This window comes from Acromyrmex echinatior, chromosome 1, assembly GCF_024713525.1.
Source record: "Acromyrmex echinatior isolate Ae372 chromosome 1, ASM2471352v2, whole genome shotgun sequence".
NCBI classification, from domain to species: domain Eukaryota; kingdom Metazoa; phylum Arthropoda; class Insecta; order Hymenoptera; family Formicidae; genus Acromyrmex; species Acromyrmex echinatior.
The window spans coordinates 13,596,204-13,613,169 of record NC_141852.1 but is presented as its reverse complement, the minus strand read 5'-3'; the positions used below and the strand labels follow the sequence as shown (position 1 = coordinate 13,613,169).

The 16,966-nt window shown below is 31.0% G+C and overlaps 1 protein-coding gene and 1 long non-coding RNA gene across 5 annotated transcripts in view; one reads left to right on the top strand and one right to left on the bottom strand.

Moving 5' to 3' along the window:
- LOC147910986 (uncharacterized) overlaps positions 1–16,966 on the top strand; it is a 486,594-nt gene that overhangs the window by 163,150 nt on the left and 306,478 nt on the right. The window lies entirely within an intron of this gene.
- Positions 1–16,966, bottom strand: part of LOC105146913 (uncharacterized) — a 318,339-nt gene that overhangs the window by 75,748 nt on the left and 225,625 nt on the right. The window lies entirely within an intron of this gene.

Genomic DNA, 16,966 nt, shown 5'->3' with positions numbered 1-16,966 from the left:
ATATATTTTTTACTTATCTTCACAATACTAACTTTTATTCAACAAGTTTGATTTTGTAATAAAAAATTTTTACTATGAAAAAGTGTAAAAATTATGTTGCAAATTATTGTTTTTAAAAAAATAGCTATATCATTTAAACTTATAATTATCATGACAGTCCGTAGTACTATCACATTATATAGTAATTTTAATTATAAAATTTTCTCCGTGAACATTATCATGAATCTCGTGATCCCTAAATAATTATTATAAAGGTCTATAATTCAGGATTGCCACAGATCTGGAAAACCGGAAAAACCGGGAAAAGTCAGAGAAATTGAAATTGAAAAATCGGAAAAAGTCAGGGAAAATATAAAAGAGACTAGAATTTTTAACTTTGTTGAGACTAGAATTTTTATAATTCCCTTAAACTGCTTTTATTTCAAATAATTTTTATAATTTTTTAAATATTATATTTGATGTTTATACAGTCAAATATGTTCAAAACTTGTGTACTTTAAAAAAATGTTTTTTAAATAACGAAAATTTATATTTCATTCAGTCATTTTATTTGATCGCTATTTTTATATGCAATATAATATCAATATAAGCTTTCTTACAATCGTTGATTTTTTAAATGTTAAAATTTTTACATATTTTATATTGGTCATGGAAATTTTCCATTTTTATTTGAAAAACCTGGAAAAGTCAGAGAATTTTAAAATTCATTTTCTGTGGCAACTCTGATAATTATTTTCATTTTAGATACACCTTCAATTAATATTCATTCTTTTTTATACAATCATAATATGGCATTTTCAAATTAATTAATGCATTTCAATTAACTAAAATTAAACGGATCTTACGAGTTAGTAAAAATTTTAGCGTTAGTAAAGATTTTAATGTTAGTTCCGGAGATTTTAGAAGATTTAATATTTTTCTTCAAAAACATATAATTTGTAGATGTAAATTTGAACAAGAATTATTAATTGATTCCAAAAGTGAGTTGATAATAAACTGTAGTATAAATTCTTAAAAAAAAAGATAAAAAGAACAATAAAATAAAACTGATTAAAATTAATTTATTTAATAAAAAGATTACTTTATTGTAATACACGGCTGAAAAAGCTTACGCTTTCAATTTAATGAAAATTAATTTGAAACTTATTTTAAAATGTGTAATTCATTTGATATAATTTTCTTTCGATTTAGTTCAATGTGTTAACGCTCTCGCTGATTTCATGTTTGCGGCGAGTTTTTTGAAGTTTCGAACGTCGCGACAGTAGCCATGTCATCGATTTTCACGGTGAATCGGAAATAACGCGCGTATTCGAGATCGCAAAGCGAGGAAAAGAAATTTGTCAGGATTGCGAAAAGTTGGATAACCTGACGCTCTGCCAGGATTCGAGCATTCGCCATGCTAGCATTCGGCCGCGCGGAAAATATTCCGCTGCAATAACTCCGCCGACAGTGATTTAAGCGCGTAATTACAGAGGGTTATTGCAGTCACGGCACGGCGCTTTATACTTTCTTTATTTTTTTTGCAGAATTTAATATGCATAACAACGAATATATAATATTATATATACACATATATATTATATACATGTATCTATATACGGGATGTACGTAAAGTTCCTTAAATATCTTGAAAAATAAGCATTTTTGAAAAAAAATTTTTATATAAAAGTTATAGACTTTCGAAGTCTATAGTGATATTTATCTGAATTTCGAGTGACTTTGAAAAGCTCGGTCAAAGTCAACATAAAAAGCTTAAACAGAAATTCCTAAACAAATAGGGAATAAAGCCTTTAAAGGTCAAGCAGGATTTAAGTGCTAAAATAATTCTGAATTTATACACTACATATGAAGTCCTTTAAATTGCGCGTTGAAATGACTTCTCTTAAAACGCAAACTCAACTGAATTACTGTACTAGTAATATTATAAATTAAATTAATTAGCAATTTAATAATTTGATGCTCATGGGCATCTCAGAAAGATCTTAATGATGCTGAATAATATATTAACATTTGAAAATAATTTTATTACGAAAAATATTATTTCGTATACCGTGTATAAATATTATTTTATATGTACTAATTATTGTGAAGAATATCACTAAGGTCTCGGTGATTTAAAGCTTAAGTTTTACGTTTTAAAATCTTATTATAGATGCCGCTAGTACCTATGGAGATTGCCCGATTGAATTTATACGGTACTGTACTTTTAAGCTTCATAATTCAAAAAGTATTGGTAAGAAACATATTTTATTATAGTTTTGAAAATTTTTGACAACTGCAAGAATATCAAGAATATGTAATAACAAATAGGAATTTAAGATTATTACGTTGATTTTGACCAGACTTTTCAATATCACCCAAATTTTAAATAAATCTTACTGTCTAATAGTAGATTTTTTTGAAATTCTACAACTTTTATATGAAACATTTTTTTAGAAATGCTTATTTTTCAAGATATTTAAAGAGTTTGGGATTGTTTGTACATTCTGTACACACAAATATATTTCTCCTTCACTTTAAAAGTGACAAAAAAATTTCCGAGAAAAGGGGAAAAAATTATTTTTCAACTTGACCGAATATTACTAATTTGAGTGTAGCTATTAACAAATTGTGTACAAGTATAAATGGATAAGAGAAACAAAATAGTCTTAATTTTTTTTACGTAAACAATTTAAATTTATCGCGCGATTTATTCTAGTAGTCTTCTTATAGTTTTGTTTTATTTTATAACAAATTATGAATTATAATGTGAAGCGGTAGAACGATGGATTTAACGGAAATTTATAAATAGCGAGACGAAAGCAGGAATTTTTGGACGTATTACGATGAAACGAAAAATTTGATTTTCCGTCAAAAAATCCGTTTTTTACATCATATGCTCACTTCCATAGTAATCCTGGCATTACATCGTTCCGAACATTTTCCGGTGTAATAATTTCTGCGAGAGTTAGGTTCCTAATTGAGAGGGTTGTCAGGAGAAGATAGCCTGCTTTCATATTCCGCGGTAACTTCACGTACAAAATGAAATTGCTTTTTGAAGGTACTGCAATTTATACGGATTGCGAGCTTCACGGCATCTCTATAAGGCATGAAATGAATATTAAACTGCGGGCGATTTAATCCAATTAATTCGTCCGCGTAGACCGCTGTCCGTATAAATCCGTGTGAACGCGGGCGAAAATATTGGGAGATACTATCGACGAAGATAATCTATTCGGTGTTGATTTGCACATAAATTTGAAAGTAAAACGGTATAATGTCGGGACTAGGTAATAGTGCCGAGGTTTTTAAGACTGAATAATATTTCTTTTCTAGCTGTGTGTTTTGGCATCGAAGAATGTTACTGTAGTATTTCGTGCAAGAACTGCAAGTATTCTATAGAAAAGATATGTAAACTTATATATGAATCGCGAATAAGAATTATACGATTTTTAATAGGACCGTATATATTTTAATTATAAATTGTATATTATAAATTGTATAAATTTTACATGTGCTGTTCATGTAATTTTTTACATATTTCCTTTACAGTATATAATAATACCACTGCATAATAATATAGTGTATACGATAATATCTTCATCTTCCGCATTCTTATACATTCTCTGGCTTATGAACATAGAGACGAGAGGCAAATCAGCCTGAGTAAAAAAAGTATATTGCAATACTTCGTAATTATTTCGGCAGCACGTATTGTTCCGAAAAGCGAGATGGCGCGCGATACGTGACGCGCAACTAATTGCAATTGAATTAGGTTTGCGTAGCAGCGCGTCCCCGATACAATATAACTCACTGACATACATTGATTTAATTAGCAATTAAAACTTTACGAGGGCACCGAGCGAAAGGATTGTGCGTATGGATATACGTTTCTCATGTTTTCGATTTCCTGATGTTATGCAATGCTGATTATCTCGATTCGCTATCATAACATTGATGTAGTACTGTGTTTAATAACACTAATTGTAAGATATACATCTTTGCAATACTAGTGTGAGTTTCGATATATTTTTGCATGCTGAATACGTTGTTAGATTTTGAAATTACATTATTTAATAATCAATATTATTGTAAAAAGTCAACATTTTAAAACTTAAAATTATAAGTAGTTTCTATATAGCAAGTTTTTTTATATTAAAAAAAACTTATGTAAAAAAAAACTTATTTAATAAATCTCTGATAATTATTTATATTAATATATAATTATTTAATATTTTTATTTTTTAATATGTGCTTATCTTTAGGAAATTATTATAAAAATATAGATTGTAATTATAGATTGTAATTTATTATAAATGCGCGGGCGTAGATTTTATTACAAATTTTTATTAAACATTGTTTGTAAACATTAACATCGTTATTAGAGTGCATTCCAATATTTATTATAATCAATATCTAAAAATTTACATTTTATGTTATAATATATAGATTTTCAGTAGGTATTGACAATAATTATCGCAATGTAGTCAAGATATGAAGTGCAAAATATATTTTAATATTTAAATTTCTATTCTAATATTTTTAGTCAATTAAAAATAATGCGATTTATTGAATGATTATTGTATAAAGATAATGAGGGATTAAACGATAAAGTAATGCTGAATTCATTATCATTACTGTAAAAATGTAACAACGTTATAGACATAAAAAGTAACGATCATTAATGAAAAAAGTAATAAAAACGATAATTGCGTTACAAATAACGTATTACTTCCTAACTCTGGTTACATGTAATTTGTTAGGTATTTACTTTTTTTTATATGAATTACGTTATTTTGGTGAAATTGATTAATGCCTTTATTAACATAATTAAATAAGTCTCATACAGACCCAGCATCAATAACTGTATTACAAATTTTGATATCAGTTCTGTAAGGATAATCTTGTTATTGGTACATTGTTAATAGATACGAACTGATTTGTAATTCTATGCAGGCTTTGAAGATGGCTTGAAGCTGAACCGAAACATGCTATTAATTTAGTAAAGTTTGTATCTTTGACCCTGTATTATTGCGCATTGTTTTCTACGCAGACTCATGTGTCTTTTTTTATTATATTATTTTGATTTTCTAGATTCTTTATTAATTATTCTTGATAGGGTTAATTAATCTTGTTAACCATCTGCAAAATAGAAGAAAATTCCAAAAACGTGCACTGTGCTATACTCTTATAAATTTATATTGATTTATTGATATTCATTTTCCCAGAATTAATCTCTTTCTTTCTTTTTTTTCTCCTTACTTCGAAATAAGACTCCAGAAATAAGACTTATGAGCAACGTTTGTGATCGCATCGTGTCTGTCTTGTCTTCCGTGGTGATTCCGAAGTTAGCTTCCGTTTTGACGAAACTCGCAGACCGACGATGGTTAAATTCGTATCCCCACAATGCTGCATGTTGCGGGCGATAGTTGCAGTAGCTTGTTTTCCTTGCAACCTTCCATCCCCGTCGGCATCCAGCCCTGGCATTCCTGGCAAACCTGAATGTAACACGTACGATTGTTGTCGAGGAAATGAATTTTCTTCAACGAGAGTTCTCTGGGCTCCCTTACGTTTCTTAGGTGAAGCGTGTAGGTCAGCGAGGGAGGGACGGACTTCTCGCTTCGTAAGCTTGATTTCGTTCTATTTCAGTCGTAACGGCGACTGCGCAACGAGAAAATAGGCGAAGAGAAAAACATAATGAAACAAACAGGCGAACGTTTACGTTTATTACGACGTAAAATTGTATATGAGAGGGATCTTGTAGTGGGAATGAAAGTCATTTCAAATTTTGACGAATATCCGGCGTCGATAATGAAGTTATTGTATGTATAATCGTCACAATACGAAACTATGGAGTTTTGTTGTCATAAAAATAATTTCTACTTTAATTAGCTTTTTCGAATCGATGTATAATAATTGCAACATTATTACGATTAGATTTAGACCGATGAGAAAATATAATTAAATAAGAGAATTATTCTATATTCGATCAGATTATCGTTAGTATTTACATATTTCTGTTTGAATTTATATCATTCATATCTCATTCTGCAAACCGCGTGCTGAAACCTTTTTTAGTCTTGAAACGCAATTATGAGCAAAATCAGAATAGTAATGTCATTTATTAAGAAGCAATTTAATAATTTTTTTGGTTATCATGATCCTGAGTGATCTCCAACAGGTTTTAGCTATCACTATGTTGGAGGTCACTCAGAGTCATGATCTTGATAACATATGTCAAGGTCAAGGTCATCGGAGAGAGTTTCCCTAAACAGGAATTTTACCATTTTTCGCAATAAGAAATAATTATTTACAGATTTCAATATGTCATTCAACATTAAGATCGTTTCGAAGATGCGAATAAGCATCAAAAATTTGTTAAATTGTTAGTCAATTTAATTTAATATTACTGCAATGGTTTAGTAGAGTTAGTGTTTCAAAACCGAAAAAAATCATTTCGGTGCGCGTTTCTAAGGACTAGTATATAAATTCACATAAGAATTCATACAACCATTTAACATCTAGCTAGATCATTTATATATAAGGCTTTGATTTCTATAATTTGTGTTATCACACACACACACACACACACACACACACACACACACACACACACACACACACATTTACGGTCCTATAATATATTATATTGTTTAATAATTTTTGATGCTAAAATGCACATTTTTATAAGAATATTAATTATCTAATGTTGATAAGAATTTTAAATCTGCGAATAATTTATTGCTTATTAGCATAAAAAATGATTGAATTGCTTGTCAATTTAATAAATAATATTATTATTCCTGATTCTGCTCATGATTGCGTTTCAAAATCAAAAAAGATTTCGACGCGCGGTTTGCAGAATCAGATGTGTATATAAATTTATATAGAAATATTTAAGCACTAAAATCCGCTTTGACCAAATATAGGATTTCTTTTATTTAATTAGAATTATTACAAGAATCTTAAGTCTTGCGTGTATTTGATATTCGATCGATCAACACACTAACGCGATGTAAGATAAAGAAGTAAGCGGAATTGCGACACGATGATTGCAACACGATGTGTAAATTATCGGAGGAACCTCTAGATTGCCAGGGGCAATCTTTACGATATATTTATGAAGCAAATTTATGGTTTCCTCAGCAAGCTCTGGAATGTTCGCTCCCCTTTAATTTTCTCTCTCGAGTCTCATATAAGGGATGCTCATAAATCAAGAGACTGCGTTTTCTATTGAGCGAACTCGCCGACAATTGTCGCGATTTTTAAGCTTTATACTGTACGATATAATTAAATGTTATAACATATTGTTATCGATTATTGTTAATTATTAAATATTGTATTGGAATCTATCTATTGGAATTTTTCATGAATTTTTTCTAGTAAGAAATAAGGGAATTTAATTCAAGAAAGCTTTATTATTAAATATATCCAATATTAAAAATTGGAAAATTATCTTTTTTTTTTAACAAAAGTTAATGTTGTAAAATTTTATAAGAAGATATCTTTTTTAAAATATTTTACGTAGGAAATAATTATAGTTATATTATATTAAAAATATACTTGTAGAGATGTTTCTTAATTACAAATTTACAACTGCAATTAATAATCCACACTTATTGTAGAAATAATATCAGTAATTTGTCATGAGAATTAATGGTATATGACAGACTAGTGTATTGCAACAATGTATTACGAACTCGTTGCGATACATTGTTTTTTGTTGCAACAAAGATGATACGTCAAAAATGCGTCATATCATCTGGATTCATCTCCGAGACTTAGGTTTCTTCGTCTCGAGTGAGCCAGATAAGAGGAGATATATCCCTGGAAAGAACCCGATGTCGTATCTTTCGGTTTTTCCTTCTTTAAACGATTCCCTTTGAACGGGACTGGCATGAATATTTATGGTCTCATGAATATTTACGATACTTCAAGGTACGCGTGCATGCTGGAACGTCGTGTGTTATAACGTATGTACATAGATACGTGTATGCGTATTGGCCGGAAAATAGGAATACTTCGGCATTTTGCGACAATGCGCAAGATTAATGCGTTCGTTGCAATGATATATCGTGTGATGTATATTCGACAAAATGCTAATCGCTCCATATAAAGAATAATTTTGCTGAAGAATTTTAAATTTAGCTAGATTTGAAAATAATTTTGTTAGATTATCAAAGTAATTCTATTATATTTGTCGATTTAATTTGTGGTCCAGCTTTAGTTTAAATTTGAATTTAAAGATTGATAAATAATCGATACACAATTTACATAAATTGAAATTATAAAAATTTGCGCAAAAATAATATTAGACATCAATATCCGCTTTGTTAGAATATATGGCTCTCTTCGCTTACTTGTGTTAAAATTATTACGTAGAATACTGATTGTCAGAATATCAAAACTTTTTGTAGCATTGATTATTGTGCTTGACTTACATAACTATTTTGGTAATCCAACAAAATTATTTTTAGATTTTTTGTATGCAATTAAATTTGAGATATTTGAGCAAAATCATTCTTTCTTTGCATTATATTAGCGATGTGCCTTCATTTTTTTTCTTTAAGCGGTACCAGTTATTTACTTAAGTGATTTATTTATAAAGCAAAGAAAATAAAAAATTGAAGTCATGTTTGAGAAACATTTATATTTTTTTATCAATCACATTCGAATATCTTATTAATTTACTCGCCGATTATATCTTTTTATATTTTTGTTTGAAAAGAACAACAGTAAGTTAATGATCTTTCTGGCAACCCCAACAAAATTAGAAAATTTGTGACAGTAGATTTTTACCTGAGACTTTAGATCGATATATGTCGAATGTTAATAATAAAAATAATGACGTAAATATATTAAATGCAATAGTTTACACAAAAATTAAAAACTACATACATTTACACGCAATAGATAAAAGGTTGCAGCTAATATAATGCCTTACCTATTTAGTATTATATAGATATGATATATGAAGACTAAGTACATAAATACAACTATAACGCAATGTGATAAAAATGCAAGAATATGTAGCTTGCACATAAGAGAGATAGTAAAACGCAATGGTATGTGAAAAGAAATATATAGTGGAATTAGCAAATGCAGAAAGTATGAATAGGAAAGATAGCTTATTATGACTAACAGAATAAAATATAGTATAATTGATTTTTTAAATTTCGATAGTACAGAGAGAGAAAAAATTAACATCTACGTGAAAGACACACTGTTAGTTTAACGTAACATATTTACATACATTGATCGAGTAAATTAAATTAGCTGCAATGTTTATGCCATTTCAAAAAAATGTCTTCGTAAGAAGATATAATAAAAAATTCTCTGTACAAAGTAATATAATCTAGTTTATTGTGGCACAGTTATTAACGATTTATTTATTGTGTACCATGTTATTGTATGTTAATTATAATAACATTGTATTTCCAATATATTTTCCGATTGTATTTGGAAATTTTTAATGGTATAGCAGTAATTATTGTATTTAGAGTAAAATGAGAATTCCAGAGAAAGTACGATGTTTTAGTACTATTATCTTCGTAATTTACTTACTCATGTTCTAGAGAATCTGCAGTACTATTTTCAGGCTAAGTAGAGAAACATATAAATTTCCTTTCCAAGTAGTTGCCGCTTGGCATTTACACCGTTCTGGTTTTCTTCCTCGCTATTCTGCTCGCGGCGAGATCGTATTTCATCGGAACGATAACAACACAAGATTAATAATTTAGGAGTTTCGTATGAAAAAGTGATACTACTCAAATCGGTTCAAATTAAAATGATAAAATTTTTTTGCATAATAACAGTATAAAATTGACCTACCAATGTCTGCCAAACGAATATATATATTTTTTTAGATGTGTCTGAAAAGTTAAGCTTTTTAAGATTGAGTCAGAATTATATCAATTGTATCGAAATGTGAAAAATAGACTTTTAACTTCACAGAAGCGAAGTATTTACCTTCAGTTGAAGCATCCTCGCGTTTATCGCTTGCTTTATAAAGGAAAGTATCGGAACGCGAAATATTATAACTACAAAGCTGACGGTACGTTTACTCAAGAGTATTACAACCTCTGAGCGGTACCAATTGGTTCTTCAATCATTTCAATTTCCCGGCGAGCGTTTCTTTTACAACACCTCGGCAAAATTAATTTTCCCACTCCGTCTACGGCGAGCCAGTATAATAACATTCATTAAATATGTCAGATTTGCGTAAAAATATTTTTTATACAAACATCTTGCGATAAAATGCAATTTTATTCATAATTATAATCTTTTATTTATTTGTATAGTATATTTATTTCATATTAATTTTTTATTAGTTATTTTCTAACACATATATTTATTATATTCAATTTAAATAGTTTTAATAATTATGATTTATTCTTATTAATCTAATTTTCTTGTAATTGTTTAATAATTATACTGAAATATTCATTAATTGTTATCATTATACACAAACTAATTTGTTGATATGGAAATGGTAAATAACATCGATCCCTTTGAACATTTCAAATTATCGTGACAGATTATTAGGCAATCTCATATATCGTGGATCTTAATATTCCAACAGGCAATGATACAGATCCGCGTACGTACATAGCGGCTGATTACGAAACTGTCCCTTTGACCTGCGAGAGCCGCTCTTAATCATGGAAAGCAATGTTATCTACATATCCGATTAAATAGTTTGATCTACACAGTCACGCACATATATGCGCAGATCTCCGCTTAATGGTCTTTGAATCTACATGAAGGTATCATGTATTGGTCATCTATTGAATGCCTTGCCAAATCTAAATATTTGAATTATTAAAGAACGAATTATTAAATTATTTCTTAATGAAGTATCACGTACTTTTTACGATCATAATATTCGCTATATTGTGCGTATTAATATAGATTGTTTTTAAATATTGCTTTGCATGACTCTTCTAAATTTTAATCAATTCTGTTATCTGTGTAAAATCTTATTTAGAGCAAAGAAGATATTTTTAAAAATGCGAAAATCAAATTTGGCGGATTTGATTAGATCAGGTCTCGATTTTGCTGCATCAGTTACATCTATATTCGTAAAGATTTCATTTGAAAATGAATCCAAGATTCTAGAACTCTCGCAAATTTTCGCACGAAAGAAAGTACGTTCGTCGACATTCCGTGCTACGGATTTCTTGTCTGAGGCAACGATTGCGGGTCGGTCTTGCGGTTTATTCGAGCGGAAACATCGCGTTCAATCGTAGTAGACGCTTCGAAGAGATTCGGTCCGATCTTTTCCCTTTATCCTCTGTAGTATCTCCTTTTGCTATTTATCTAAGAAAGGGAAAAAGACAAAGAGAAGGGGAAAAGTGGAGGAAGAGAAAAGGAGGGGGAGAGGCGACAGAGAGGAGAGAAGAGAGGAGAGGAAGAAAAGGGGGAGGGAGAGAGAGTCACGAACGTATCTCGCGAGTTTCTGCGTGCGAATATTCCGAGCGTCTTTTCGCGAACCGCCACAGCTCCACGGGAAGTTGCAAAGTGCGGCGAAACGAGGGCGAATGCTAAATTTTCGCGAAAAGCTCTGTCGAGCTGTTACAAGAAGGCACGGCGAGTATGCGCCGCGTTTCTCGTTGAACTCGACGAGAGATAAATTGCAGATTTCTACAGCTTTGTCCAAAAGGAAAAGAGAGTCTTTAATAAACTAGTCTATCCTTGTAAATTAAGAGCCGAGGTTAACTTTGTCGTTGAATCGTTGAATTGTAACAAATATACAAGTTGCGTTTTGGTAAAATATTTCAATTACACTAATTTAGAAAAAAAATGTTCTTAATTAATTTAAACAGACAAAGTGTTTCTCATATATTTTAGATGTTAAGCCAAATTTCACCAGCACGTCAGGTTTCTGAAATAATTAAGGTTAACGTGTAAAAGTGGCTTTTTTGCGATATTTGACATTTTTTTGTAAAAAAAAGTCAACATTATCTTGAAATTCTTATTAGAAATCATAAATGTATTGTTTATCCTCTATAAAATACATTTTTTAAAATTTTAATATTTGAATAATTTAATACCTTACTTTTTAGTCATATTATGAAGAATTTAAATACAGAGTTTTTCTACATATCTCAAAATAAATAAATCTCAAAATATGAAAGATTTAAATATAGGATTTTTCTACATGAAAAGGGTGATATTGCTGAGATATCTGAAATTTTAGTTAAATACGGATCTGAAAATAATTTTGTTGAACTATCAAAATAGTAATTATGTAGAATGCTTAAACTGGTTGCTAAAATGATGAAACTTTTGTAGCAATGCTTATCATATTTGAGATTCCTATGTAAATATCGTATTTTGATGGTCCAACAAAATTATTTTCTGCAAATATCTCAGCGATATCATCCTTTTACATTTAAAAATTTATTTATTTTGAGATTCGTTTCAGCTAAATTTTTAGATATCTCGGCAAGATTGTCCTTTCCATTAAGAAAAATTTCTGATTGAAAATGATCAAACCAGTAGATTTTGATTGTATCAATCAGATCATCAGATTTATATATATATATATAAATATATATATATACATATATATAAATATAAATATATAAATATATATATATATATATATATATATATATATATATATATAGAGAGAGAGAGAGAGAGAGAGAGAGAGAGAGAGAGAGAGAGAGAGAGCTATGTATTGCACGGGTATTTTCAGCATTCAAAAATTTATAAGGAACATCTTATCTGATTCAAAGTAATTTTTTTTGCTGTAAACTAGTGTACTACAATTACTACAATTTTATTATGTTTTTATATCAATATCTCGATTGTCAACTAAAAGATTAAATACTTTTTAATAAAAAGTAATTTGATTGTTAATAAAAAATTATAAGATAAGTCGAGCTACCATAATTTGTCTTTGCAAAGACAAATTATTGTCTTTGTATATTGTATAAGTATGCTTTTGGCTAAAGATGTAATATTTGCAGTCATGTCTGTTCTTGCTTTCCTCTCTCTGAATACTCGTTGTTTCTCCTGCTACAACAAATTCGCGAAATACACGTCGCAAATCGAGTTAATATTGGGAAGCAACTGCGTCAGTTCGCGTTTAATTCAATCATCTCAACCTATGTAACTTACGTTCCTACGTAGAGTGTCGCATATAGAGAACTATGTTTGGTCTACATGTTACAGTATATAAATTAAACGGGATATATAATGGTATACACACACTTTAATCTATCTCAATCCATACTATCAGACGCGTGAGTACAATTACACAAGAAAAATCCATTATTCCAGAGTATATTGCATGAACGAATTGCATTGTTTCTAGCTTTTAACACCACAATTTGATTATAGCTGAAGAAAATCGGAGACCTTGAGTTTCCAGAATCTTAAATAGAGTTCTTAGAATCCCAAGAAATTGGGGCATCGGGATCAGGTGCTGCGACTGTTGGAACTACATACAGTGAAATACCATCGCACTCGCGATAAGCCGGGACGCCTTTCCTCATCAGCATGATAAATAAACGCGAAAGTAAATACAAGTGTCCGCGACACATAGTGAATATCCCTCTTAGATCGAGATAAGCGCGTTCGGAGTACACTTATCTGTCGTCGGGTACATAATCTCCCGTTCCACTCGGATGAGTTCAAAGTTTCTTGGCGGACGAGGAGAGAAAGGATGAGCGATAGAGAGAGAGAGAGAGAGAGAGAGAGAGAGAGAGAGAGAGAGAGAGAGAGAGAGAGAGAGAGAGAGAGAGAGAGAGAGAGAGAAAGAGTTCAGGTATCGTTATCATAGAAATCGCGATATTACGCGGCATATGGCCGCGCTGTATTAAGCAGAGATGGGAGAGAGTATACCGGATTTCATCGTTCTCATCTTTCTCCTTCGTCCCGACCTCATATCAGCCCACATCCTTTACTCTCAGCCTGATCTTCCCTCGCTTGTCTTGAACATCTTTTTACATCTCCACACCCTTTACCTATACTATACCTTAATGGCGGTGGCTCTTTTGTCGGGAATTTATCCATTTCGATATCGGTCGTGTCCTCGTAATTCTCGGATTCCCAACCGTCTTTTCCTTTTTTCTCTTATTTTTTCTTCTATCATTCCCGCGGTCTCTTTTTTTTTTTATTTCTCCGTTTGCCGTCACTCTAGAGAGGGTTTGAAGGTTCGATCTCTGACTGCCCGTCCTCTTTTCGGTCTTATGTTTCAACGTTTCAGACATTTCAGATTCAAGAGCTTCTACCATCGATCGTCGACGCGATTCAAAACTCGTATGCTTTCCTCTTTTTTTACATCTTTCCCTCTGTTCTCGCTTCGGCTACGTTAGGTTACACTTCGTATTTTTTTTTTCTTATGACGTCTTGCATCAGCGAACAGGTCCTCTTTCTTCGTCGTACGTGCGGTGAAAATTTTCTCACTCAGCATGAATAACAAGCATCTCATAATTTCTAAGTCTCTGAGACCATTTATTGTCGATCAGATCTTTCAGCATACGTTTCACGTTAAATTTACGTGATGTAATAAATGTATCCTTTTTATGTTATAGAATATTTAATTTATACGTGATGTTGTCCTACAAAACATTTGTATTTATGCTAAAATCGGTTCTTATTAAAATTTTTGTGTTGAATTTTTAATCGAATATTAATTTAATGTAATTGTTTTAATATAATAGTGTTATTTAAGAATTTTGTTGTGTAAATTGTAACATTTTTTCGTGTTATAGTCGTTCAATTTATAAGTAAATAACATAAAAATAATATATTTTAAAACGTAAATTTTAAGATAAATGATATTAATGTGTTAACATATTATAAATGTTAATTTTAATGGAAAAATATTCTTCCACGATTTGCTTACAAATTGTGTCATGTCATACTTTATATGTTACTTTCTTACATAATATTACTTCTTAATGTATTTTGTGTTAAATTAACACAAAAATTTGGATTGACTGTTTGGGATACGTAAAATGTGTTAAGTTTAACGACAATTTTCCTGTATGTGTTATGTGGTATCTTTATCATTGTTTATATATTGCAAGGGTAACAACGTAAAAATGGAAAACTGTCAAAAACTCAGTGAAGATCAAAGAGTTAATGAGGTGCAAATTGTAATCTTATGTCTTCGTTTCTACAGTTGGTTATACCGGCTTCCTCGGGCTCCATCTTGTCGAACTTTTCTTTCGTCGGTCTTGCTTTCGCTTTCAACCCTTGGTAGAAATTTATCCACTTACTTATCTGACGTACTGAAGCTCCAAGGGGAATATCCTTCTTGTGTGTGGCCCCGGTCGAAAATTCAATCTTTGACTATGTTCGACATCTTTACTACTTCAAAAGGCCTTCTCTCTATCTTCGTCGGAAATTCGCACTAGTGTTATATTAAGGTAGGAAAGGAGTGTGCTTTCGCGGAACGAATGCCGTGAGGGAATTTAATTTGACACATTTTAGGTTTCATATTAATCTTGCAGATTCTGCAACATTTTCGTTGCTGGAATTATTTTATAGTATTATATTATTTTGCAGTAAATATTACATTTGTCTGCGATAACATACAATTTTTTAGTTTTTAAAGAATCAATTATTGTTTTCAGTCCGGAAATTCATTCATGGGATATAAACTTTTGAGAAATTGACCGCCTTGAATTTAATTCTTTTAAATTCCGTTTCCAGTCTTTTATTTTTCCCACTTAGATTCTTCCTTTATGAAATTCGATTACGATGACAACGTTGCGTATAAAATCGTTAGTCGTATAAATTTCGAAAGTAAAACTTCGCAAAGTCGTTGTAAAATCTGGCCATTGTTCCTTGCCAGATTTTAATGCAACCGTCCAGGAGTCAGCTCGAGACGTATCGAGGTTGAAGCTCAGCATGACTTGCGAGCTGGCTTCCCTTTGATATCGCTTCCCTTCTCTTCTTTCCCCAACCTCCTCTTTCTCTCATTCTCTTTTCTTCCGCGGCGTAAGCTTTTTACTCGCAGAATTCTCGTCGCACAGAATGAGCTTGGAGGTTATCTACTGTCGATTGACCGGTTCTGGCAGCACGCCAAATCCTTTTGGCCATCCTTACGCGGCCTAACGTCTCCCTTTATCTATCCGTCTCTCTCTCTCTGTTTCTCTTACTTTCTTCTTTCGTTTTTCACACCTTTTTCATATCATCCTCATTTCGATCCTGAACCATCCCGCTATTACTTCACTACCGCGCATCTTTTCTTCTTTTATCATTCTGATGCGTTCTCTTTGTCGCCATGCGCTGTATTTGACGGATACTTTCTTGTTCTTTTTTCCTATTTCTCTTTCTCTTCCGTCTTTGTATTCTCTTTGCGTTTGTAATTTTGTCTTGGGAGTCTTCTGTACACTTTACTTTCATTCCTAAAATGTCTCCCTCTTGAGTTTTCTTGGGAGAGGGATTAGACTTTTAAACTCAAATTTTTGTCGAAGAAATCAGCTGAAATTAGTATTTCGACATTATACTGTAAAATGCGTCATTTTCATTATAATTTGTTATGATTTTTCTGACTTGATTATAATTTGAGTTTATTGATGATTTCTATATAAAAGAAAATGATTTTTAGAATGAAATCCATTTTCGTAATTAATATCTCACGATATCAAGTCAATCGTATGGGATACATAAATAAACATGTGCTCTTTATATCAGTATTAGTTTCAACTTCCAAGCGGATCAAATATAATTTGATAGAAATGTTATTCCAACGTCGAACTTTGATCATAACTGGGTGATTTCTCTTAGTCGATGTATTCATATATATGATCCTGTTTTAAACTTAATATTATTTACATAAGCTGCTTTTCTGTACGTACTGTCTCTGTACGACAAATATGATCACATGCATCATTGATCGAATTGGAAGGATGCGAACGGAATTCGGGAGATTTGGGTTCGAATTCCATTTTAAAATTTTTCGCCACGAGCTCTTTACAGTTTAAAATGCTGGAAATATCAAATCTACAATATCAAATTTAAT